The sequence below is a fragment of the Marmota monax genome, unplaced genomic scaffold (genome assembly GCF_021218885.2).
Source record: "Marmota monax isolate L192 unplaced genomic scaffold, Marmota_monax_Labrador192_F-V1.1 WCK01_AAM20220418_F8-fsc00107, whole genome shotgun sequence".
Classification (NCBI taxonomy): domain Eukaryota; kingdom Metazoa; phylum Chordata; class Mammalia; order Rodentia; family Sciuridae; genus Marmota; species Marmota monax.
The window spans coordinates 2,375,861-2,398,216 of record NW_026693761.1 but is presented as its reverse complement, the minus strand read 5'-3'; positions in this window follow the sequence as shown (position 1 = coordinate 2,398,216).

Sequence of the window (22,356 nt, the reverse complement as noted above, 5' to 3'; positions counted from 1 at the left end):
ATCAATTTTGGCAATGTCTCCTCCAAGGGGTGCTGGTGGTGACACACATGGGCAGTACCTTTGGAGTCCATAAGGGCAACCTAAAGAGAAAGCGTACCAATTATCCCCCCACAAATGCTGTTAAAAGAGGTCTTGGGCACCTCAGGGAATGGGGCTTAAGGTGACTGTGTTTTAGCCCCTCCTCCCACCAGTAGTCAGTGGGCAGAATCAGGTGAACTTACTTCTACGGGCATCCCCTGCTCTTGGCACGAGCCGGTGATCACACAGTGATTCAGGAGAAAGCCCCTCCTGGGCCTCCACCTCACCTGCTGGGCGGAGGCAGCACTGGTGACAGGCCTTGCACCCTTCTTCTTCCTTCAGGGCTCCCTCTGCTAGGAGTCCTGCCTGTGTTCTGGCAAATACTTCTGTGCCCTTCACACTTCAGCTGAAGAGTCACTTCGTCAGAGACCTACCCAGAAGCCCTCCCCAGCCTAGGCTGGCCCCGTCTGTGCCCAGCATCCTGTACTTTACCTCCTATGACCCCAGCCAAAGCCCTGGGCATGGTCCTGGCAGGTGGTAAGCAGACAATCAATATTTATTGAGTTAAGTTGAAATGCACACTGCTGGGGAGCCTGGGATTTTGCCGAAAGCCAGTCGTGATGGACTTGGGTAAAGGAACTGAGGTGAATTGACCTTTAATGTGAGGTTTTATATTTGCTTGTCTGTGTGTTCAGTTGTATCGACTATTTGCTGTAGATACAAAGGTATGATTTCCTTGGGTGCTCTTGTTTTTAATCTCCTTGTAACCTTTGTGTTTCCCCAAATAATTCTCCTTAAATAGGGTCTGAGATGAGCAGTTCTTTCTGTTGTATTCCCCTGTTATAATACAGGAGCCCCATTAATGTGGTAGTGAAGTATGGGGGAAGAACAAACATCTCTAGTCTTATGATTAGGTCTCAGTCTTTTTGGTGAGCACATCTCCCTGGACTGTGACCTTTACAAGTGCTTCTCACTGCCCACTCTGGCACCCTCTTGGATTAGGCAGGAAGGCTGAGGGGGATGAGTTGGGTATTTCTCTTTCCTCCCAGGACAGTGGGGCTCTGGTAAAACCCCAGCTAACCTCTTATAAGAGTTTCTCTTACCAGAAGTTGTTAAGAAGAAGAGAATGCTCTGGTGTATTTCAAAATAATTCCCTTTTTTTTCTCTCCCCTATTAGAAACAGGAAGTCATATTTTTCTCCCCTCTGATCTTCATTGTCAGAATCTTGGTCGGGTTTCTGAGGGTAAAAAGTAGCAAAATATGGGGGCCTCCCTTAAACTGGGACCATGGGTGCTTTGATCCCTCAGTCTTGTCCACACTGAGCACTTTGTCAAGAACACTCAGGTTTCCCACCCTGGCTGGTTCCATGGAGGGTTCTGCTGGGGAGGTCCTGCTGAGGAAGCTCATTCTTTGGATCAGCCTATTGGTTTCTCCAGTTTTCGGGGTAGCAGTCATCTGAGAAGAGTTATTGTTTTCATTTTGTCCAGCTTTTTTTTCTTGTGTGGTAAGGAGTGACAACTTTGAAACTCCTTACATGCAGGACCAGAAGTCACTTGGGGATTTGGGGAGACTTGTAGACTCAGTGCATTTTCTGACATTTAAATCCTCACCCAGCAAAGATGTGGGAAAAGGATACACTCATACAATGTTGGTGGGACTTCAAATTAGTGCAATCATTCTGGAAAGCAGGTACTAGGAATGGAACCACCATATGACTCAGATACTCCACTCCTTGATATATATCCAAAAGATTTAAGATTAGCATACTATAGTGATGTGGTCCCTTCAATGATTATAGCAGCACAATTCATAATAGCCAAGCTGTGTAGCCAACCTAGGTGCCCTTCAACAGATGAGTGGATAAAGAAAATGTGGTATATGTGTACACAATGGAGTATTATTCTGCCATAAAGAAAATGACTTAGGCTTGGGAGGCTGAGGCAGGAGGATTGCAAGTTCAAAGCCAGCCTCAGCAACTTAGCAAGGCCCTAAGCAACTTCGTGAGACTCTGTCTCAAAAACCTAAAAAGGGTTGGGGATGTGGTTCAGTGTTTGAGTACCCCTGGTTCAATCTCTTATACCAAAAAGAAGAAGAAGAAGGAAGAGGAGGAGGAGGAGGAGGAGAAGAAGAAGGAAAAGGAAAGGGAGAGGGGAGAGGGAGGAGGAGGAGGAGGACGACTTTATGGCATTTGACAGTAAATGAATGGAACTGAAGATTCTCATGCTAAAAGAAATAAGCCAGTCCCCAAAAATCTGATATGGAGAAGCTAATCCAAAATAAAGGGAGGGAGATTTGGAAAAAAAAATAAAAAACAGAGAAAGATCAGTGGAATAGACAAAGTGGAATGAAGGGAAGGGAGGAGCGATAGGATATATGAATCTGACCTTTTCTATGTACATATATGAATATACCACAGTGAATCTCAGCATCATGTACATCCACAAGACACTAATTAGAAAATGTATAAGTAAACAACAGAGAGATCAGTAGAGTAGAGGAAAGGAACAGGAGGAGGGAGGAGGGGAGGGAAAGAGGAAGTACTAGGGACTGAATTAGAACAAATTATATTTCATGCTTTTATAATCATGTCAAAATGAATTTTATTGTTATGTATAACTCAAAAAAAAAAAAAGACAATAAAAACTCCTTGCCCGGGACGCTGTATTCAAACCACTATTAGAATAGATGAGTGCAGCTTGTCTCTTTAGTGAAGCAGATAATCCCAAGAGGACTGGGATAGGATATTCTGCCTGAAGATGGCATTTCTAATCCAGTGACCTGTGCGCCACCTAAAAGTAGGTGGTCAAAACCTTGGCCAAGTATTCAGAGACAAAATATTTATCACAGATAGGGACGGTGTAGGAGTGGGGTGGGAGACAGAGTTTGGGTGCTGGAGGTAGATTGGCATCTCCCTGGATTGGAGGCAGGGGGCATCCATTCTAACTTTCTTCCCCTTCCTTTCCCCTTCTGTTTCTTTCCATGGCTACATTCAGAAAATGTCCTTTAGAAGTAGATTTGGGTGAGGGAAGGTAAGTAAATAAATAGGAGCTAGGAGTAAGGAAATCTTATTGACTGTCCTAGCTTTTAAATTGAGTCTTGAATCTCTGTGGGCAGACTCCAAGAGTAGAATGCCCTTCCTAGAATATAGTTCAGAAATACTCTGAAAAGGGCCAGGGAAAAAGAGGTACTTAAAATACGTGTGTGTATGTGTGTGTGTGTGTGTGTGTGTGTGTGTGTACAACTTCTTTGAGAAGGTAATACATTAAAAGTTCAAAAGTTTTGATAAGCCATTATGATAAGGCTGAAATGTCTTCTTTCTCTCCCTGTTGTCTTCTTAATTATTGTTCTCTGAAGCAACCTACCACCATTATTTGTTTCTGCAGATCCTTCACATATTGTTTTTAAAAAATGCATTTATATTTATGAGTACCGAATCTTCAGCTGTTCTGGGGACAGACACAAGGCTGGAGCCTTTGCCTCTCATTGTCAGTATTGCTGACCCACAGGCTGCCTGTTCCTAGGTCGGTCCTCCAGGTCCTCACAGCAGGGGACATCTTAAAGGGCTAAGAGCAATACACTACAGGATTTTATTTGTAGACCAAAAAGTATCAGAGAAGTAAAAGACACCTGAGCAAGCCAATTCAGACAGCATTTTTCTACCTTACACAAGAGACTGATGCTTAATATTCCCTGTTCTGTACTTAGTTTTTTTTTTTTTTTTAAACTGGGAATTGAACCCAGAAGTGCTCAGTGGAGCCACATGCCCAGACCTTTTTATTTTTTATTTAGAGACAAGCTCTTGCCTCATAGCTTAGGGCCTCACTAAGTTGCTGAGGCTGGCCTTGAACTGCAATCCTTCTGCCTCAGCCTTCTGAACTGCTGGGATTATACGCATGTGCCACTGTACCTCACTGACTTCTTCACTCAACATAATCTCTTCAGAATTTAGAATGCAGTTTCTGTCTTATTTATAACTTTAGTTGTTATTAATGTTAAAAATAACACTTTTACCCTGATTCTGTCTTTGTGGCTGACTTCAGATCTTATGAGATTGTCATCACTTTTATATCATAATGTGACTGAGAATTCTTTGTGAGGTACAGAAGTGTCATTACCATACTAAGTGAAATAAGCCAGTCCCCAAAACTCAAAGGCAAACTATTCTCTCTGATATGTGGATGCTGACACACAGCAAGGGAGGGAAAGATTAGAAGTTCACTGGACTAGACAAAGGGGAAGGAAGGGAAGGGAGGGGGGATGGGAATGGGAAAGACAGTTGAATGAATGGGACATAACTTTCCTATGTTCATATATGAATACACAACCAGTGTAACTCCACATCATAGACAACCACAAGAATGAGATCCTACTTAGAATAAGTTATACTTATTCTATGTATGTGTAGTATGTCAAAATACACCCTATTGTCATGTATATCTAGAAAGAACAACAACAACAACAACTAAAAATCCAAAACAAAGAAGTGTCATGACCCACTTTCTCTTATTTGCTGCATCTACGTTTTTATTATCCTCATTATCTGCAATCTACCATGCATTGGCAGGAATCTTTTAGAACTTCTTGTCTATTACTTCAGGGTTAGTTTAAAGTGAACAATGAGCCTGCAAATTGGTGTAATTGGGCTCATGTAAACTGCAGCATGGCATGAGCCATTGAAAGTAGGTGGAAATGAGAGATGAAGGCCATCACCTGGCAGGGAGCCCCACCCATTTCAGGATCCCTCAGGCAAGAGGTCACTCTGCCTGGATCGTTTGTGGATTTGGTCGGTGGCCAGTGTGAACATGAGCATTACACCTTACCAACATTTACCATCTTCCTTACTTCTTGGTAAAAATAATGAATATAGTCAGAATCACTAAAATCTCCTCCCCATGTTGCAATGGGTCATCTTCTGCAAGATGGAATTTCTTTGCTTGAGACAAAGGGATTCCAGAAGGGGAGTCTTTGACTTGAATCTTGGGTGTATGAGTGTATACATAAGGTGTGTGTATGTATGTACTTGCAGTCTGAAAATTGCAACATTTGGGCATATCCATCAAAAAGAAAACATATAAAATGTAAAATTCTAATCCTATCATCTAGTGATAAGCACAATAATTATTTGGGTTATATTCTTTTTGACTGTCTTAAAGGCATGTGCAAACTTTTTTCTTTTTACAAAATAGAATCATACGGGACACACTTCTTAAACTAATCTTAAGTCCATCCTTAGGGTAAATCTTTGAAGTAAAGTTGCTAAGTCAAAGGGCATGGACTTTGTAGAGATGCTTATGCATATTTCCAAGTTGCTGTATGGAAAAATTGTACTTCCCATACACCAGCAGGAAGTAGAGGATTTTTCCCTTTCTAGGAATCTTCACAAATATTTGTACTTTAAAAAACACAAACAAAACCAAACATTGTAAATGTATAGGTCAGTGACTTTCAATTTAATTGGTGCCTCAGTGAAGCCTACAGGACTTCAGCAGTCTTTTCATAGATACGCCCATTCATTTTAATTTTTTTGTAGATTGCCTTTTCATGGTACTCACCTACTTTTCTGTTGGAGTGTTCTTTCACTAATTTGAATGAATTGATCTGATTATCAATCAATTTTTGTTAGTCAGCTTTGCATCACTCTAACAAAATACCTGAGATCATCAAATTAAAAGAAGTAAAGGTTTATATTGGCTCACTGTTACAGAGGTCCATCAGTCTACAATTGATTGCCCCATTGTTTTGCAGCCTGTGGCAAGGCAGCAGATCATGGCAGGAGCACATGATGAAGGAAGCTGCTTATCCCATGGTGGCTGAGAAGCAAAGAGAGACAGGAAGGAGCAAGGCCCCAAATCCTCTTCAAAATGTGCACCCCCAATGACTGTACTTCCTTTACTAGCCCCACATCTTAAAGATTTCACCACTTCCCAACAATGCCATGAGCTGGGACTAAACCTTTAACACATGGACCTTTGGGGAAATTTTATCCAAACCATACCAATTTTGATTTGTTAATTTTCCTCCTTGGATAACTTTAGCTATATGGTCAGAGGTTATATTCTTTGCTTCCATTTTAGTTGCATGAATGTGGCTGTACAGATGGAAAACAGGGCTAACTTGTGCTCCTGTGACCAGTCTTCTTGTATTTGGCCTGCTTTCAGGGTTCCCAAGATAAACCATGACCTACTGGAATAAAAGCTGCAGAGGATAGTAGGAATCAGGAATCGGAGAGAATAAACTCTGGATTAAGAAATCTTTCTTTGGTAGGAAAAAAAATTCTCAAAATAAAACTCCTTTCCCTAAAACATTAATGTTGGAGATAAAAAAAGGGGCTTGCTCATCAAATACTATTGCTTCCCTATAATTGATGTAATTATAACTGAAATCGCTTTCTGCCATATGTCAACGCAGCTGTGGACTGCACAGACTTTTGTTGGGGGACTCGGGACAGACAGACCAGGGTGGAGTCAGATGCTCCCATTTACAGTCGCATATCCTTAAACAAGTTATTTGATCTTTACAAACTTCACTTTCTTCCTCTGGGAAGTGGAGATGACCTTTTTAGCTAAAATCATAACAGTGTTTCAGGAATCAGATAAGAAAAGGAATACCTAGTAAACACCAGTTACTATTTATTATCTATTATTATTATATTTGATTATGGTTAACTGAGATTACCCCCAGGGAGTACATCCTGAAGTCCCAACAACAGATTCACAAGCCATTTATGAAAGCACAATCCATTTGTTGACTCTTCTTAATATTCCCTAATATATTGTCGATGTACTTTATATTCATCAAATTGTATTAAATTCTCTCAAACTTTCAAAACAAAGAGCATAAGAAGCAACCAACCAGTATGTTGTACACAGAGCACTTAAAAACATCTGCTAGAAGGATACAAATGTTAACCATGTAAAAATAGTCGAACCTCAACTAAATGTGTCCTGAATGAATGAATGGATGCTATCAGAATCCTGTCTTGGATTCTTCCTTCACTGGGTCCCATATCAGAAAAGCCTGAAAGGCCCTTAACTGGCCAGTTGTCAGGCTTCTTTCCACCAAGGGCCACTGGAAATCTGTCTATGATTTCACAAAACCCAGATATCACCTTGATATTTCCTCACTTATGCTTCATTCAAGTCACTTTCCTGGTCTCATTGCTTCCCCTGAGGTGTTTATGGCCATGATAAATGGGAAGAGAGGCCCCTGGGGACTTTTGTACCACTAATTGTGGATCATCAAGAGAGTGAAGAGCCATGCTAAGAGGAGTGGCCACAGGAGCAGCTGTCATGTGAGTTTCTTACTGACATCAATCAGACTTGAAACCTAGAAAATATTGAGAGGGCCCTTGTAGCTGAGTGTTCTAGAATATTCAATTGGTTATTAGATTTCCTACTGCTGAGCACAGGGGCCAGCACTGTCCTGTAGATGTGTGAGCTGATTTCATAAAGTCAAGAAGAACAGAGGCTGACCCTGTGCCTTGCATGGGGTGAGCCAGAGAAGATGTCCTGGAGGAGTTGAGCTTGGAGCTTGAGCATGAAGCAGAGGAGGCAGTCCTGGGGAAAGAACATTCTAGTATCTCCAGCCTGAACACTAATCTAGAGCAGTGAAGTCTGGGTTTTCTGCATGGGTTCAGGCTGATTGTTCCCACCGAGGGAGGAGAGTGCCCAACAGTTGGGAATCACAGTTCACTGTCTTTTGGGAAGGGTAGCTGTCAGACCACCTCTTCTAAGACAAGTCTCCAGAGCTCATGTTTGGCTAGACTGTTCCCCGAGGGTCCTGAAATTTAAGGGAAGGACCTATGAGACTGAGAAAACAGCATCCATCTCTTTGAATACCAGCTCAGTTATGACTGGCCTATTAGTTACTAGTCACTAATGATTGCAAAATAACTAATATCTGCATATAATTTACTCATTTTATATAGTGGCATACATGCAAAAGTAACTGCATAATAATCACACTTACTTTTCCTTCATTTTTTTTTTTTTTGTGTGTGTGACTGGAATTGAACTCAGGGACCCTCATCCACTGAGCCACATCCCCGGACTTATTTTGTATTTTATTTAGAGACAGGGTCTCACTGAGTTGCTTAGCGCCTCCCTGCTGCTGAGGCTGGCTTTGAACCCTCGATCCTCCTGACTCAGCCTCCTGAGCCACTGGGATTATAGGCATGCATCACCATGCCTGGCTCTCCTTCATCTTTCTAGAACAAAAGACAAGGGAAGAGAAATGAGAACTTCCAGGACTGTGCATTCTTTGCAACTTTTAGATTTTCTGAGCCCTCAGGGACCCAACTTATTGCTGAAACATTGAATCGTGACCATTGCAATTAGGATTTGTGAGTTCTGATGTTGCAGGAAGTTTTATTTTCTTTTAAATTCTATTATTTTTAAAGTGTAACCTACAGACCTTTTTAATAGTTAGAAGGTAAGTGCAGCTGATGACCCCAGGGAGCACAGCAGACCAAAGCCTCTGCCTGAGTCAGACCTTGCCCATGAAGGTCACTCTTGTGTGGCAGCCTACGACACGGTCAAGAACCACGCTGTTCTGATGGGGCCTAGGGCTGGTGATCAGGAGACTGAGTTCTTGGGCCACTTCTGCCCTACCTTTGGAGAAATCACCTGTGCTCTCCAGGGTGAAAGGACACCTCAGAGGTCATGTGAATTCCGGTGATCATAGATCTGTTTCAGTAAAAAGGCCATTAAAACACTGTCAACACTAGGTGGCACCAGTGCCCAGCTAATCTGCAATTGAGCAACTGCCGCAAACAGCCAAGCGCCCCGGGCCAAATCTGCACAGAAAAGGGCAGCTCTTCATGGGAACCATGGGTGATGATGGCAGTGGTCCAAGCTTCTGTCTGTCCTGCTGCTGTTTTTACCCCTCTGGCAAGTTCTAGGCAGTGATGCTGCTCACTTGGCAGAGTCTACCAGGGGGCTGCCCCTGTGCTGAAATCCTAACCTTGGTCCAGAGTCAGCCTGGGCAGTCCTCCCCACTCCCAGACCTCTTTTTTCTTTCAGCTTGCATCCGTGGGCATTGCCTCTTTCCCAGGAGTGTCTCAGTTTTCTAGTTCAGAAGGTGGGTGGCTCCCTGCACCTCAGTTAGAGTATTAATCTCCAGGATATGTGAAAAACTCAAAAAACTTAACACCATAAAACAAATAACCCAATCAAGAAACGGGCTAAGGAACTGAACAGACATTACACAGAAGAAGAAATACAACTGGTCAACAAATATATTAAAAAATATTCAAAATCTCTAGCAATTAGAGAAATGCAAATTAAAACCACACTGAGATTTCATCTCATTCTAGTCAGAATGGCAATTATCAAGAATACCAGTAACAATAAAAGTTGGTGAGGATGTAGGGGAAAAGGTACATTCATACATTGCTGGTGGGACTGCAAATTGGCACAAACACTCTGTAAGGCAGTATGGAGATTTCTCAGAAAACTTTGAATGGAACCAGCATTTAACCCAGTTATCCCACTCTTCAGCATATACCCAAAGGACTTAAAATCAGCATACTATAGTGATGTGGCCACATAAATGTTTATAGCAGCTGAATTCACAATAGCTCAGCTATGGAGCCAACCTAGGTGCTCTTCAATAGATGAATGGATAAAGAAAACGTGGTACTTATACACAATGGAATATTACTCAGCCATAAAGAACAACAAAATTATGGCATTTGCTGGTAAGTGGATGGAACCGGAGACCATCTTGCTAAGTGAAATAAGCCAATCTCTCAAACCCAAAGGCCCAATGTTCTCTTTGTTATGTGGATGCTGACTCACAATAGGCAGACAAGGGATGGGGAGATGCCGGGAGGGAGGAGTGGAGGTTCACTGGATCGGACAGGGGGAATAGAGGTAAGGGAGAGGGGATGGAAACGGGAAAGATAGTAGAATGACTTGAACATAACTTTCCTATGTTCCTACACAACCAGTGTAACTCCACATCATGTACAACCCCAAGAATGGGAAGTTACACTCCACGTATATATAATATGCCAAAATACATTGTACTGTCATGTATAACTAAAAAGAACAAATAAAAAAAAAAGTGGGTGGCTCAGGGGAAATGACCTTGGCCTTCTAGGAGTCCATTTGACCAGTATCCTCAGCAGAAGATCATGTAGTTCCCCATCTATCAGTGCTCTTCATTCATGTGACCTTGCTATCTTGGGTAGGTTGTTTGGCCTTGTTTGGGGTGATAACATGTCTATTCTGCTGTGAGGATTTACCAAAGTGCCTTCCCAGGCCTAGAGTAGAGATCAGTGAATAACATTCATTTGTTCCAGAATAGGGGCAGCTCCTGCCCTTGCTCCAGGGTATGCAGGTAGGTGTCACCCTACCAGACTTTCCTTCAGTGCCCTGTGAGGCTCTCTGCTTCTTTGTCCATGGTTTGGGTTTTACACAAGAGGATGCCACAGTCTGTGCTTTGTCTTGGCAGTATTTGAGGCCTTCATGCCCTGAACATCGCTTTTTCTCTGATTTCTGTCTCAGGATGGTTGTCAGTCAATGGGGCCAGAGTCCTATTGGCTAGAAGGCTTGTCTGTTTTCCATCTCCCCTTTACACATAGCTAATTGTGGAGGCAAATTCAGGAGGCAGTGCCAGAGTTCTCAAATCCCTGTGACCTCACTACGAGCATTTGTACAATGGGTTTGTATCAATTGGCCTTTCAGCCCAGTTGGTTTCCGAACTACAGATAATCTGAGTTTCTCATGATGAACTCTTCCCCATCACCCCTGCAGTTGACCTTGCTGTCTGTAACTGCAATGTGGATTTGGCCTAGAGGAGCCATCAGTTGGCAGAATACAATTAAGCTGCTGTGCATTCTTGGGGTGGAGGTTGAAGGAGAGCCCCTGACCACATGGCTCTAAGTCCTTGATGGGCCTTATGGCTTGGCTGCCCCAGGGCTGTGGGTCATGCTACAGGTGCATTCTGACCCACCCTGCCTAAACTTGGTGTCTCCTATATGTTGGGAGGATCAAAAGAGAAGATGCTTGCAATAGCTCCGGCTAGGCTGCTCACAGTCAGCTCCTCATCCTCCCTGCAGTGTACATCTGAGGAGGTGGTGCCCTGCAGAACAGCTTCTTCTCTAGAGATGCTTGAGATCTGTACGTGATGCTCAAAAGCTGGCTTCACGGGTTTCATGCAAGGATCCCTGAGATAGGAGTTATATGACCTTTACTTGTTCCTGGCCTATTTGTTCCCTGCTAAAGTGACCATGGGTCAATCACAGATCCCAGCCTTAGTTCAGGCTTCCCATTTTTTCATGACCTCCAAATTCCCTGCCAATCCTGAGAATCTCATAAAAAAAGGGACCACTACCCCTCATAGCATGTCTTGATTCAGGTTGGTTCAGTGCAGCCCAGACTCCCTGGCAGGAAAAAAATCATTCAGTTTCCTGCTGTACTGAGTGTTCACAGGCAGGAACAAAAGAGCTGTAACAAGCTCATCTGCCCCCTCTAAACCCATGGCTGAGAATAGCAGGGAAGAGCTCCACTTTCTAAACCTGGATACATGCTAGTGATCTCTAGAAAGCTTTTTGAAAAAGAGAAATGCCTGGGCACCTAAGACCTGTTAAATTCTATTCTTTGGCATCATAGTTTTTAACATACCCCGGTTCTTGTAAGGAGAGGCCAGAAATGAGACTCACTTTCGATTAACTTCCCTGCTTCAAATTACATATATTTATTGTCACAGCTTCCTCACCCTTTCTCACTGCTCAGAGTAGCTTCACCTCCTGGATGTTTTATGCTGGAATTACCTGACCTGTTGGGGTATACACTTGCTTTTTTAGAATAAAACAGGTTAGGCTTTCTAAGACCTCGCTAGTTAAAGTGGGTCAGGAATAGGGTCAGGAATGTCAGCATACGTTCCCTGGGAGCTGCTGAGAAATGCCCTCTCCCCATCAGAATAGGTGTTTACCAAGACCCCCAAGTGATTCTCATTCAAATCAAAGACTAGGAAGCACTGGTTTATAAGACAGATCTTTCTCCTCTCTCTCACTTTTTTCTTTCTTCTCTCTCTCTCTCTCTCTTTTCTACCAGGGATTGAACTCAGGGGCACTTGACCACTGAGCCACATCCCCAGCCCTATTTTGTATTTTATTTAGAGATAGGGTCTCACTGAGTTGCTTAGCTCCTTGCTTTTGCTGAGGCTGGCTTTGAACTCCTCCTGCCTTAGCCTCCTGAGCTGCTGGGATTTCAGGCCTTCACCACTGCACTTGGCCCTCCTACTTTTTTTTAAGAAAAAATTTCTAATATAGAGTGAAGCTGAAAGCATTTCACAGTGAACTCCCCAAGTGATTATTTTAGCTACCACCCAACTTCCATGGTGGTGGAGTTGCCACCTATTTGGAGGTCTCTGTGTGTGATGCCCCAGGAGGCCTGTGTTACCCTGACCATTTCAGGAATTCTGGGCCTCTGGCAGACTTTGTGTGTGTTAGGAAAATTCTTACAAATACATTTTAAAATTGTCCATGCAGCTCATTTCCATCACTGAAGGTGTTCTGTGAGGGTCCCTATCCCAGTCCTCCTTGAGTATATTTTTCATCTTTGAATTTCCAGCTCTCTGACAATGCTTGGCACATAGTAGGCAAGCAAAATATATTTCTCGAATTAACACTCCATCCCCAATCATGAATAATGTGGCATGAGTAACTGATTCAAGGAGCAGAAAATTTGTTGGTTTTCCTGATAACAATATGAATTTAGTAAACTAGAGAGAAACAGAAATTGAGGAAGTCTATGCAATTTCATCTTCCTAATGAGCTGTCCAGGCCTTAATTTTTGAGAGGCAACTGGCACATTCTTCCTGGCAGATTCAGTCATCACCAGGACATCAAAGACGAGTGGATGTGTTGTGCTTAGACACTGGGTTTGCAGATGAAGAAATCAGCTGTCTTTTCTAGAACCAGTCTTATGTTGTATTTCATAGGGGTCAGGAATGGGAGAGGGTTGAGAATTAAGAACCCTGGGAAGGGACTCTTCTCCACAATCCACTCCTTTGCATTATTCCCCCCCTCCATGTTCAGCACTGGGGATGTGAATGGACCGTGGACATCATGGTCTTAATCTGGATGGTCCCTAAATTCTCTTGTGTACAATGGTTAGATTATGAGGGCTCTGATCCCATCAGAGGATCAATCCATTTAATGGACTGATTCATTGATAACTACATGGACTACTGGGAGGTAGACTCTAGTTGGTAGAGTTATGTCACTGGAAGTGTGCCCTGGAAGAGTCTGTCTTCTTCCTGGCTGCTCCCTCTTTCTCTCTTTCTCTGTTCCTGGCTGACTTGAACTGAGCAGCTTTCCTCTGCCATGCTCTTATTTATTTATTTATTACATACGTGACAATAGTGGAATGCATTACACTCATTATTACCCACTTACATCTGCCATGCTCTTCTACCATGATGTTCTGCCTCACCTCAGGGCCAAAGCGATGGAGCCAGCTGACCATGGACCAAAACCTCTGTAACCATGAGACCATATAAATCTTTCCTCCTTTAGTTGTTGTATTGGGTATTTTGGTCACAGGGACTAAATGCTGAGCAACACAGTGGCCTGAATATTGTGCTGGGTGATAGTGGTTGACTCTGTCTTCCCCGCCATGAAGGATGCCTCAGCTTGGTAAAACCCTTTTCATCTTCTAATGCTCTTAGCACATGTCACCACTGCTGGAATCATCCTCCACGCCCCAACCCCCAGTCCTCTTTGTCATTCCCTCTGCTGGCTGCCTTGATTCCCTCCCCTTTCCTCCAGACCTTCCCAGTCTGCGTGCAGTTAGCATTCCTTGTCTGTGTTCCTTTTTCTAGAGCCAGAGCTTCTTGAAGCAGGGAGGGAGGCTTTTCTCTCTTGGAGTTTAGAAAAGGAGAAATGTGACCAGTTACCTATCCCCTGCCTTAAGCATCCTATGTGTTCTCCCTCCTTGCCTGCCTGAGTCCCAGGCACCTGGGAACCCTACAAACAGGATGTGCTGAAGGCCTTCCCTCCCACAGCAGCATCTGCCCGGCCCATCTTCCCCTTCCGTAATTCCATCATCCATGTTTGGCATTTTCTTTTTTGTTCATTTTTGTGCAAACTAGTTCACAAAATTGTCTTAAGGACTGTCCATGAGTCAGGATCCATTGCAAGGAGTTTATGAGAGGGACAAGGACCGTGGGATCAACTTATGGAAGGGCAGCCCTGCTTTCACCACACAAAGCTCCCGGGCTGACTTTCATCCTCTTCTCCATGGAATAGCCTAGATGTGACGAGAGAACGTGGGGATATCTTTTCTGATGTTGGTATTCTGGGGTTTATTTTATTAGATACACGTCTGTCTGTGAGTTACAGACATGTATTTTCTCTGTCTCTTTATGTGAGTACTCTAGGTAGATAAAGAGAATCGAGAATCAGCTGACCAAGTCTGCATAAGCAAGAAGCATACCAAGGTCAGGATGATGTGGTGGGCTCCATTTGTTCCTGTGGGCACAACAGTAGATGGGTTCAAAGAGGCTGAAGTCAGGGGGGCAAGATGGGGAACTGGCCAGAAGCCCAGGGAAGCTGCTTGGGCCTTCTTGGTCCCCATCTCCTGGCAGATGAAGGCTCTGGATAACCCCTAACTATGATATGATGCTACTAAGACCCAGTAAAGAAAATTGCAGAGTGAGATGGGGCCTGAGCACAGAAAGGGCAATAGCTGGGGAGGAGTGTAGAGGAGGGAGGGATGAAGGCAAGGGACAGTCCTTCATTGCATGCAAATATGACATCCTCTCATACCCTTGAGGCTTGACAAGCATGTTGCTGGGTTTTTGTTTTTGTTTTTGGTACTAGGGATTAAACCCAGGAGTGCTTTATCATTGAGCTACCCATTTTATTTTGAGAAAGGGTCTTGCTAAGTTCCTGAGCTGGCCTAGAACTTGCAATCTTCCTGTCTCAGCCACCCAAAGGGCTGGGATAACCGGGGGTATGGGAATGGGGTAGAGTGTTGGAGACATTCCCTGCATGCTGCTTGGTCTCTGATTTCTGGCGAGGATTTAGAACAGAGAGCCAACAACATTCACTTATATTTTTCTTATCTCCTGGGTATGTTCTCATTTCCTTTCCTTCTAGTCCTAAAAGTAGCTACCTTTTGTGTTTATTATCTTTGGGAGACGTGTGGCAGGGCAGGAAGCAGAAATAAGCAGCAATTCTTTTTGACTTTTGTGTTCTAAAAGCCTCTGTTCTTAGGGAACCTGGATGGTTTTGCAGAGGAGCCACAAAATACTAGTGAGGAGGCTTGAGAAGGAAATAGGGAATTGGGTTGTTCTAGACTGGGAAAGGCTCTTGCAGCTTTGATGGTGGGCTAAGGGTCAGGCCTCCTGAGGGACTCTCCTGGGCTTCAGCAAAAATCCCTGGAGAGTGACATTCACCTGCCCTGGTGCTTAATGCTGGTGCATTACCACAGGGATCAGGAAGGTAGCATGAGTGTGAGTTGGGGCCTGCACACCGACATGGACTCTAGGGTCAGTACTGTCAGCTCCATCTCAGCTGCTGAGCACCCTGCTGTAAACTGGCCTGGGCTGAACTTTCTGGCCCCAGGTCATGGTTGTTGTAGGAGTGTAAAGCCAGGGTTCCTTTCACCACAAAGGACCTTGGCAGCTTCAGAGCCCCCGGGGTGTGAGCTCAGGCCCTGTTGAGACTGTGTTGTTCCTCAGCTTCTCTGTCTGCCCAGTTTGTACCTTCCTCTTGCCTTTCCCGTGTATTGGCCCCGAGAGTGCTTCCTGCAGATAATCTCTTGCTCAGGTGGCTCCAGGGGAGGCCAATTGGTGCCAGGTATAGAAAACTCTTGTTTTCTTATGAGAAAATCAAAAGCGCAGGGTGCTGATACAGGGGTGACAACAGCACTTGACATTGTTAGGACATCTTAGGAACTGAATGGCTTAGAGAATTCAGCTTCCCCTGACAGGGCAGCTGCTGCTCAGCCATGAGAACACACACAGACCCAGGGCTGGTATATCTTACAGGTTTTAAGAGAAACTGGAAGTTTAGATTTTTTGAAAATGTGAAATCTCCTGTTTTGAAAAAGAAAAATCAGCATATGGACCAAAAAAGAAAAAATTGCCTCTACAGCTCACATGCGGTGTCTGGGCTTTTAGTTTGTGACCCCAAGTCCAGGCAGACAGGGCAAAAATAGCTTTAGAAGAATGTTCATATGCAGATACTACATGGACAAGGCTGACCACTGAACAATGGCAAGCCCGGTGGACGGTGGTCAAGGATGGTATGGGGGCCATGTCCCAGTGAGAGCCTGTGGCATATGCTTGTGGTAGGGGGTGGCAAGACAAACTCCCAGAAAACCTGATGCTCAGTGTTCTGCCAAGCCAGGAGGGTGGGACTGTGAGTCAGAAGTGAAGGAAAGTGGTGGCAATAAAGAAAGGCGTGTTCTTGTTCTCCTGAGTTTGTGTCTCACTGCATAGATTGATGGTACCAAGAGATATCCAAAAGCTGAAAGCTGTCTCAATTATGGGAGTCTCCACTCCCGTGGGGTTAAGTCACTATGTATAAAATATCAGGGTCTATTGAATCTTATTCAGTTAGATTTAATTGCATTAATACTACCATTCAATTCTGCCAAAGGTATGTCTAAATTTTTTTTCTAATAACATAAAGAGCTCAAGTCTATATGAGTTTAAAATAATAGCCCTTTAAGAGAATATGATTGAATGTGGCCCTGCATAGCACCAAGATCTGGGATGGGGAAAGTCAAAGTTTATGTTGATAGTTTTAGAAATGGAAATAAATGGTTTCCTTCTTCCTCCCCGACAATTCAGCATGGCATCTATATTTTTTGTAAATGGTTAAAACCCAACTGTAGTCTAACCCGCTGACTTCAATCTAACCACCCAGAAAGTCCGCTCTTGAAACTCTGTAACAGGCTCATCTGAAATGGCATGTTTCTGTCATTGAAAGGTTCACATGGGGCCTACCATCTACTCTTCTCCATCAAGTGGAACCTGGCATTAGGTAGTTCTGGCATGGGGTCATCCAATGACAGAGGATGCCCACGAGATACCCAAGTCATGGTAAGTCAGGTAAGAATCCAATCTGAATTCATCTTTGGGCCCTGGGGCCTAGCACAGAGCTCAGCATAGGTTAGGTTCCTCATTAACAGAATCCCAGAAGATTAAACTAAAACTAAGTGGTGCTCTTTCTCCCTCCTTCCCCTCATCTTCCACACCTAGCCACTCATCATGAAGTCCAGGGAGCCCACCTAAGGCAGGTTTCTTGGGTGTCCTCCCTCACTCCTGCTGTTCTGGTCAAGGTTCTGCTCATCCTATCTGGGTTGCCTTGTAACTGCAATAACTGCCAGTGGGATTTTTCTAGAACACAGATAGAGTTTGTTACCTTTCATGCTTTAAGGATCCTGACCTTTGGTCAGAAATCTAAACTTCCCAACAAAGCACTCAATGTTTTTCCCCAGCCAGCCTCAGTTTTGTCACTTACCATTCTGCTTCTCTGCACCCTGGCCACTCTGGGTCACCCTGGTTGCCTTGGAGCTGGAATAGGACTTGTGATCTGAGGAGGTCAAGAGCTGGGGCTCTAAAGTCAGATAGTCCAGGTCAAACGTGCTGCTGCATAGGCACCATCGCAACCTGGGCAAGTGAATGATCTTTTCTAACCTCCCTGTCTCTTCACCTGTATAATGAAGTTGACACTCAGGCCAATCCTCTCTTCAATGCCACTCTTTCTAATCCTACCAGTCACACAGGTTCCTTGTGAGTATAAAGTGAGATCATTAGTCCTTAGTATGGTGCCAGACTAAAATTATTGAGCATGGGCTCAATAATGACTCAATGTCATTTGAGTAGGGAGATCTGGAAGGGGTAAGCAAGAGAGGTTAACAGTGGCTGTCCTGGGTGGCAAAACTCTTGAGGAGTTTTTAACTTCCTTCAACATATTTTTTGTTGGAATATGTTAGGATTTCCTACAACATACAGGTCTTATCAAGAAACCATTGAAAACAATTTCTTCTCTGGAGCCTCTCTAACTGTCCTAACAAAATCTCTCCCTTCCCTTAAATCCCCTTAGACCAGCCAGGCAAAGTAGGTGGTTATCCATTTGCCCCACCTACCCCCCGCCACATTGGATGGGACCTGTGGATATCTCTTTCCCCAGGACTTTGCAGAGCATGAGGTGCTGGATTTATGCTTGTTAATGTGACTTGAGATGTCCTCTTGCTGCAAGAATCACTGGGATACTGCCACCCCTAGCCTTTGGCACTCTATTTTTATGTAAATTTTTTAAATTTATATATGACAGCAGAATGCATTACAATTCTTACTACATATATAGAGCACAATTTTTCATATCTCTGGTTGTATACATAGTATATCCACACCAACTCATGTCTTCATACATGTACTTTGGATAGTAATGAGCATTACATTCCACCATCATTAATTACCCCAAGCCCCCTCTCTTCCCCTCTAACCCCTCTGCCCTATCGAGTTTGTCTATTCCTCCCATGCCCCTCTCCCTACCCTTGAATCAGCCTCCTTATATCAAAGAAAACATTTGGCATTTGTTTTTTGGGATTGGCTAACTTCACTTAGCATTATCTCCTCTAACTCCATCCATTTACCTGCAAATGCCATGATTTTATTCTCTTTTATCCCTGAGTAATATTCCAGTGTATATACGCCACATATTTTTTTATCCATTCATCTATTGAAGGGCATCTAGGTTGATTCCACAGTTTAGCTACTGTGAATTGTGCTGCTATAAACATTGAGGTGGCTGTGTCCCTGTAGTATGCTGTTTTTAAGTCCTTTGGGTATAGATCAAGGAAAGGGATAGCTGGGTCAAATGGTGGTTCCATTCCCAATTTTCCAAGAAATCTCCATACTGCTTTCCATATTGGCTGCACCAATTTGCAGTCCCACCAGCAGTGTATGAGTGTGCCATTTTCCCTCACATCCTCACCGCCTTTGGCACTCTTACAGTGAAGTATCTAACACCTTAGGAAATACAGAGAAACTTAACCACTGAGCTACATCCTTAGCTCCACCGCCTTTTAAAAAATTTCGAGACAAGGTCTTGCTCAATTGCCAAGGCTAGCCTCAAACTTGCGATCTTCCTGCCTCCGTCTCCCAAGTTGCTGGGATTATAAGTGTGCGCCACTCCACCTGGCTAGGTAGTACATATTTTTAAGAGATACTTTTTCTTCCATAAATCCACAGAAACTAAAGATGTTTATTGTTGAAAAGCCTTAAGGGAGTCCAGGAGAGTAGTAAAGGACACACAGCCAGCTGTGGCTCTTAGGGAGCTCTTGGAGGTAGCTCCTCTCTCCCTCTGGGTCTTTGGGGGGAATTCCCATGTACTTAAGGGACTTTCAGAACCCCCAAACACAAAGGTCTGACCTAGGGCTGTGGAGACACCTGCTGCTCCCCCTGCTGCCTAAGAGGAGGCCCCCACTCCTCTCTTCCATAGCCCAACTCCCCTAAGGCCTCATTGTCTGGCCTGGCCTGCTTGTTGAAAGCAAAGTCCTGGACCTTCTGGAAAGCCCCTGTGAAGACCCAGGGCCTTTTACTTGGGCAAGAAGTGTGCAGATTTCTTCCAAGCAGGTACATATTGATTTTATGGACACTTTAAAAAAATATTTATCCATTTTCCTACTTTTGCAAATATGGTCTAGGTAGAATATATGATTCAAATTTTAATCCCTTTAAAAATTCAATAAGATTTCTGAAGCTAAAATCCCACCTATGTGTTTTAATTTAATAAATATTAAGCTAAAACTTGGTAAAGGACATAGTTCAACTAAGAAAAAATTTTATCAATTTAATTAACGTCTAACATAGAAAATATGTCAAGTGCACCAGTCTTAGGGTGCAGCTTGATGCAATTTAACATAAGTAATCACTTGTAACTACCACCCAGATTGAGGTTTGGGATAGTGAGCATTCCAGAAGTTTTCCTCCTGTCCCTTTCCAACCTTTACTCCCAGCCCCAAACACAAGGCAACCATTATTCTGACATCTATTTATAGATGGTATGAGATGTTGAGACTTGAACATGATTCCCTCCACCCTCCGAAAGTCTCTTGTCCTCTGCAGTTATCTTGCTTTACAGCCAAAATCATGCTGTGAGTTTTATGGCTTTTGCCACTAAGAACCACATTGCTTTCCCACAACTATAGGAATAAGTGGTACTTTGAGGTTTGGGGATTTGAGTGTTCTTTCCAACTTTTATTTGACTGTATCTGGATTACTGTTGATCCATCCCCTTGAGAATTCTGGAATTCAAGGCTTTTCTGTAGATTATTTAGCTAAATGATGCAAGCTGAAATAATGCCAGTAAACACTACTTTTTCACAATAGGTTTTAATATGAAAAGATATATTTAATTGATTTACTCCATAAAAGATTTAAGATAACTTACAAAGAAAAATAAGTCAGTGGGAAAAAAAAGTGTAAAAGAAAGAAGAAAGAGAAGGCATAGAATTGGCTAAGAGCATTTAAAATGATAAGCATCTTTTGGGGGTTCTTGGTATTTGGATTTTCAGATTACAATGCTACCTTTGTTCGTTTATTTAGTTATAAACTATCAATCCTAAAGATCATTGAAAATTTTCTTAAATGGGCAATGAATGAAGTTTGACTGAAGCTGCTTCGATAAAAAGTTCTTACAGAAAGAGACCAAACTTTCTCCATGGAGATTCTCAGGTGAAAATTATTCATAAAGCATTGATCTCACTTTCTGATGAATTGTTGGAAAAGGCAACCAGTATCTACCTTGTACAGGAGACTGCTTAACAAAATGCCACAGGCCCCTTCTCATTCCTTGGCCATTCTATGTCAAGTCTGCAAAGACCTCTTTATCAGAGTTTGTCAAGATAAACTTTTAGATCCTTTGTACATGGAAATGCTGCTCCCACTTTTGTTGGTTGGTGGGAACAAGGAGCATGTCTGTCACCCTCCCATGCTGCCCATCTGTAATCATGTCTGGTATGTTCCAGGCCTCTAGTAAATACTGTTGGGTGTTGGATGAAGGAATGATCATCATTTCTTGCACACAAGAGATTTGTTACACCACACTGCTCTCCTCCCTCTCCTGCCCTGAGAACTCTGGGAAGATTTTTCTCGCCAGCCTGAACACATCAGCACATCTGTTATCAACTGCACTAACACGCTCCACTTCCCATTTTGCTTTTAACACAAAGGTGGTTTAAAAGGCCGGGATTTTCGGATGTCAGGGCTATTGTCTGAACTCTTTTGGAAAAAGGTCTATTTTTCAAAAGGCTACACTAAAGACATATTTAGGAAACTATTGTGAGATTTTTACTTGCTATAATGAAGAGCTCTCAGGCCTTTGTGTAGAACATCTTGTAAACCATTGAGAAACACCTGTTATCCTGGTAAAAACAGTCTTACAACTGAACGACATCGTTATTGATAGACACTGAAAATTGGCTTGCTTTCGTGTGTAGTTTAGTGTATATTGAAGCCTGAAAAGGGAACATCTACTTTAAGTGCCCTCCCATTCTAACAGACATATGTCGTTACAGCATAAATTGTGGAGAAAGATCATATCCCTTCATCCACATCATCAAACAAAAATAAAATATTGGCTTGTAAGAACCATGCTCTTGCTGCTAAATCTCCCCCTTAGATAAAGAGAGGATAGAGCAATTTGTCCTAATCTTTGTAATGCTTCTTTTGGTCCCTTTGCCTGTGAGTTCCTCCTGTGCAGTACCACTAGTCTCCTGTAGATGGCTCTACCTCTCTATCAGCTCCCTCTAGGGTGAAGCAGTTGCAAGTCTCAGCTTCAGGGTTAGTTCTGGAGCTTGAGCAGGGGCTCTGAGATGTAGATCCAAACCTCACTGACCTCAATGATAGTGGATGCTTTTATGCAGAAAGGAAAACCATGGGACATTTAAATGAGAGGGCCCTGGAAATGTCAGTGCGGTGGGATGGAAAAGTGGGAAGCTAGTGGGCAGCCATTCATCTCAGCAGGGCTGTGGTGAGGTGAAATAAATTTCCGTAAAACTATGTTCTCTTTGGAACGTCACAGACTATTTTAGTATTTTTAAAGCTCTGATAGGTTCTGCAGGAAAAAAAAGTTTGGTGAACTTTGCTTAACATGAAATTTTGTGAACTCAGGATCTACTGACATTAAATCTGTTGCGTGGAATACACCTGGAGGTGAGGTTTACCAGGTGTCTGAGGGTGGAGCAAGAAATGAGTCCTCCATACTATTCCGGGAGAAGGGTGCTGCTGGCCTTCGGCAACTCTGCCAGGTGGCTAGGTATCTCAGGAGAATGTGTGTGTGCACTGCCGAATGCATTTTGAGGAAATTGC